The sequence below is a fragment of the Chiloscyllium punctatum genome, unplaced genomic scaffold (assembly GCF_047496795.1).
Source record: "Chiloscyllium punctatum isolate Juve2018m unplaced genomic scaffold, sChiPun1.3 scaffold_112, whole genome shotgun sequence".
In the NCBI taxonomy this organism is placed as follows: Eukaryota; Metazoa; Chordata; class Chondrichthyes; order Orectolobiformes; family Hemiscylliidae; genus Chiloscyllium; species Chiloscyllium punctatum.
In genome coordinates, this window is record NW_027309846.1 from 228,243 (window position 1) to 232,980 (window position 4,738).

Below are 4,738 nucleotides of genomic sequence, written 5' to 3' on the forward strand. Positions count from 1 at the left end.
GGTCCCTGTTGAGGCCCTCCCTATGGGTACCGAACTTAGCTATCAGCCTCTGCTCGGCCACTTTCCTCTGCTGCCTGTCCTGAAGTCCACCTTGGAGGACGATCACCCGAAGGTTCGAGGCTGAATGTCCTGGACCACTGAAGTGTTCCCCAACTGGGAGGGAACCCTCCTGTCTGTTGATTGTTGTGCGGTGCCCATTCTTCTGTTGTCGTAGCCTTTGCTCGGTTTCCCCAATGTACCGTGCCTCCGGGCATCCTTGTCTGTAACGTATAAGATAGACAACATTGGCTGATTCACATGAGTACCTGCCATGTACAGGGTGGGAGGTGTTCCCACGCGTAATAGTGGTATCTTATGTCCACAATCTGACACGCTGTAAGTATCAGGGCCCGCCGACTGCATTCTTCAAAACAGTGAGGATCTGTGCTGGAAACATCCACCTATATTCCAAACAAGGAAGAATGTGTATCGAATAAAATGGTACACGGCAATTAATTGGACTTGCATTCCCTTTCACGACAACGGCAGGAATGGGCAGGGACATACAGAGTAAGGTTTACTGACCAGGTCAGAGAGCAATTCCCTCCACCCATGTTCACACACAAGCCGATCGTTCTTCCTGCCGGGATATTTGAAGCACCGATCCTTCCCACGGGAGGTGAAGGTGATAACTACTCCCCCACAGAAACACAGTGGGGCCAGAGACCTGATCGAGCTGTCCCCCAGCGGTGATTGTGTTGTTCAGAACAAATTGGGTTTGCCGTGTGGGACTGAAACTCAGCTCGATCACACACAGAGACACGGTGTAACAGCCGCCAACAGATGGGGAGGGGTTTGGGGCGGATGCAGGCCCAGTCTGGGAAAAAAAAAGACTGGGTCCTAAATTCAGGGGGAATGAGTGTTACAGGGAGAAGACTGGAGAATGGGATTGAGAACGGTATTAGTCATGATCCAATGGCAGAGCAGACTATGAGCTGAAAGCTCTAACCGTCATCCTATACCTTCCGGTCTCTGGTCACCTGGTATCTAAGGAATGAGAAACTGAGTTAATTGTTCTTTTCCAAGTTCTCCGATCATAAATGGGCAAAGTGAGAGATGGGACAGATCTGATACACATTTTTAAAAAAGGGAAAATGGTTGCAGAGGAAAATACAATAAAAGAGAATCTGAGTATAAAGTTGGAAGTCAGAAGATAGACAATAAAAAGGAAGAGTGCACCAATCCAGAGGGAGATGGACATGCAAAAAGAAATGTCACTGGTCCCGAAGTCTTAACTCTCTTCCTTTCCAAAATGTGAGCAGACCTGCTGAGATTTTCCAGCAATTTCATTTGTTGGTTCCGAAACAGAAGATGGGAGTGATCCTGGACCAATCAGCTGTCCCGTGCTCTGGGGGTGTTTGACTGACCCGTTCACCCAGATCACTTCTGTCCCACTGTGAAACCTCACAATCCTACACCACCCCCACCCCCACCCCTGTTACTGACAATAAACTCTTCATTCCGTCAACCCCCATGAGCACACAAGATCATTTTCCGTGTGAATTGTGAAACAGTCAGGGAGAGTTCCCTTTGGTTTCCGTCAGAACGGTCTGAATGTCTTCATTTTGGTTCAGGACCATTTGACATTGAGTGGTCACTGTCAGACCCCCCCAACAAGTAGCCATTCGTGTTGTGTGTCTCTGAGCACTTTGTTTGGTGCACGTTTGGAGTGGAACCTGACGTTTTGAAAGGGACACCATTCATCGTATATTCGGCTGCCCTGATAAACTTGTCTCAGACACTTCCAGGAAAGTGGAGACAGCTTTCACTCAGGAACCGAGGTGTGATCAAACACAGTCGGATCGACGTGTCCAAACCAACCCCTACACTGGGTTACAATACTGCAAGTGGGGCAGAGAGCTGGATTTCTTTAAAGGAGGGAAAGAGCCCATCGTGAGGCTTGAACCTACGGCCCTGAGATTAAGCATCTCATGCTCTCGGACTAAAGTAGCTGGGCCTGGCTCACGATTGATGAGTGTGTCATTTCATCCTGAGCATATTTCACCCGGCATTGCAATTTACAAGGTCCAGTTAATTCCTCCCAATCACAAATGTCATCATTTACACTTTCCATTTCTCAGCTATTATTCCAACAGAACATTATTATCTATTTAGCACTTGTCTCTGGATTTAAGATTCAATATAAATATTTTCATATTTTTATCCTCATCTTTATGTCTCCGGTGTGATTCCCAGTCAGTCTGGTAGACGGTAAATCAATTGGGAAATTACCTAAGGAAACCCAATCATTCCTGTTTGGAGTGTAAGGAATCCCATCTGCTGACGAGACAGAGTCCTCACAGTCAACACTTTCTCTATTCTTCCTGCCAACAACTTTTCCCACTTCTTATTTGCGAGACAGGAGTTTTGTTTATGAAACGTTCCAAGAACAGGAACAATCCTCTGATGCCGTGTCCAATTTAAAGTGGAATGGTTGTCCCTTTCACACGGGAAGAGCCGTTCCTGGGGAAGGATTTTCCATGTGCTGTGTTCCAGGACTGAGCAGGAAGCCGCTGATTGAAGCTGCAGTAGCCGCTTTCTGTTGGCAGCGGGGCCTTGGAGAGATTGGGGCCACATCCAGCTGCAGACTCGGGTGGGTTCTCGTGGTTGCAGTGTCGGGACATGGTCGGTCTCAATGCTTGAACTGAAATAATTGAGGCTCAGTGCGAAGGGAGGGCTCGAACCACCGAACTTCCAGACAAATGCACGGACTATTTGAGACACAGAAACTGGCCATGCAGACATCCGAAAGCAGAGGGGTTGAGGAGAGTCAGACTCAGTTGACCTGAGCAGCGGCAAACACAACAACGAAAACGCAGACGGCCTGCAGAGATTCTGCTCTGTTCAACTGCTTGCAGCGGAGCAACCGCTGGTAGCGGTGGGATTCGAACCAACGACTCGATAGAGACTAGAGCTTAAATCCAGCGCCTTAGACCACTCGGCCACGCTACCACAGCGGGGCCACGCTACCACAGCGGAGCCGCGCGCCAAAATCTCATTACTAGCGTTTCAGCATCGCTTCACTTCAGACACGAACAGATCGCGCATTCAGTAACGAACGTGGAACAATTTCGAAAGTATTTGAAAGGGTTTGCAAGGTTTGCACTGTTTGGACAATAGCACGAAACTGAATTGGATTCGGCAGTTTTCCCTGGAGCTTCAGGGCAGAGGAATGGCCTTACAGAATTTTATAAAGACATGAGGCAGACGGACAGAGAAAAGTGTCAGGGAGTAATTTTTCACAAGGCACATGAGTTCAAAGCGAGATAACATTGGTTTAATGTGAGAACACTAACATTTAAAGGGGATGTGAGGGACACTTGTTTTGAACACAGACATTTCCGTGTGTACAGAAGGAATTGCCATATTTAGTGTCAGAGACTGGTGCGCTCACAACATTTCAAAGGCATCTGAAAGCGTTCGGAGTGATAAGGGACACATTTTGGCAAATATTGGTTAGATTAATTTCGGTTATCTGTTTAGCAGTGGCAAGTTAGAGAGCAGGGTCTGTTTCCGTGCTTGGCAACTCTGAGACGCTCCAGAAGCTGACACCAGCTTGAACAGACCATTTGCTAAAAACGCGTGCTGTTTGTTACTCAGCGCGTTGGGCTATTTTTCCTGGAGGGTGGAGTTTGGTCTGAAGAAAAATACCACACAAATTGTGTTACCCCCTCAGCACTCCAGCAAATCCAAAAACTGACAGCTCTTAGCGTGGAACAGAAGCAAAACAGAAAAGGCGGAACCATTGCCAGACACACTGACATGCTGACTTTGAGGGAGTGCGATTCGTCTATGTCATGTACTGCTCAGACAAATGGCAGCGAGACAATTCCAAACCGTGCTTCCAAACATACTGCAGCTTTAATGCATTGTCAAGTCCCAGAAAGTGCTCAAGTAACATCCAACTAAACAGAACAAAAATGAACCATGAGAAGTGAAGATGACCAATTCCATTCTTGATTAAATTGGGTCAACAATGCGCTGGTCCCTCCATCTGATGGAGAGGACCAATCCCCAGCCTCCCTGACCAGGACAGGAATGAAGGAAACCAGAGAGCTAGAACAACGTTTCACACGGTGATAGCCCACCGTTTCACCACAGCAACTGATGCCCGAGCCCGATTCTACCATTTAAGGGTGCGCTACTCTAATTCTCCCATTTACTGTTGCCATGCACCAATTCTCTAATTTAGCTCCACTGTGCTCCAGCTCTCTCATTTACAGATGGCCCGCACCAATTCTCCAATTCAGTGTTGGTTAGCAGCATTCCCCTCAATTACTGAAGCCCACTCAGTGTTGCCTCACTCCAATCCCCATACTGACTGATGCCCTCGCCCAATTTAGGGGTGCCGTACACTAAGTCTCCCAAAAGATATTGTCCTGCCTCAATTCTCCCATTTAGTGCAACACAGCATAACTCACCCATTTAGTGCTGAACTGCACTAATTCACCCAGTATCTGATGCCCTCTTGCAAATTCTCACATTTCGATAAGTCCTTTCCCAATTGTTTCCATTTTGTAGTTCCTTCCAATGATTCTCCAATTTCGTGGAGAGCTGCCAGGATTCTTAAACTTAGGTGTGGACAAGTTGGATCGAAGGGTCTGTTTCCGTGCTGTACATGTCTGAGGCTGTAATTACTGCTCCGCGTCGCTGCACCAATTCTCCCATTTCCCAATCCTGCACTAATTCGGGAATCACG

At 47.6% G+C, this 4,738-nt stretch overlaps 1 non-coding gene across 1 annotated transcript; it reads right to left on the minus strand.

The window, feature by feature from the left end:
* Positions 1-2,909: 2,909 nt before the first annotated feature.
* On the minus strand, positions 2,910-2,991 carry trnal-uaa (transfer RNA leucine (anticodon UAA)). The gene has a single exon. It is a non-coding gene; the product is annotated as a tRNA-Leu (tRNA).
* Between the last annotated feature and the right edge of the window lie 1,747 nt (positions 2,992-4,738).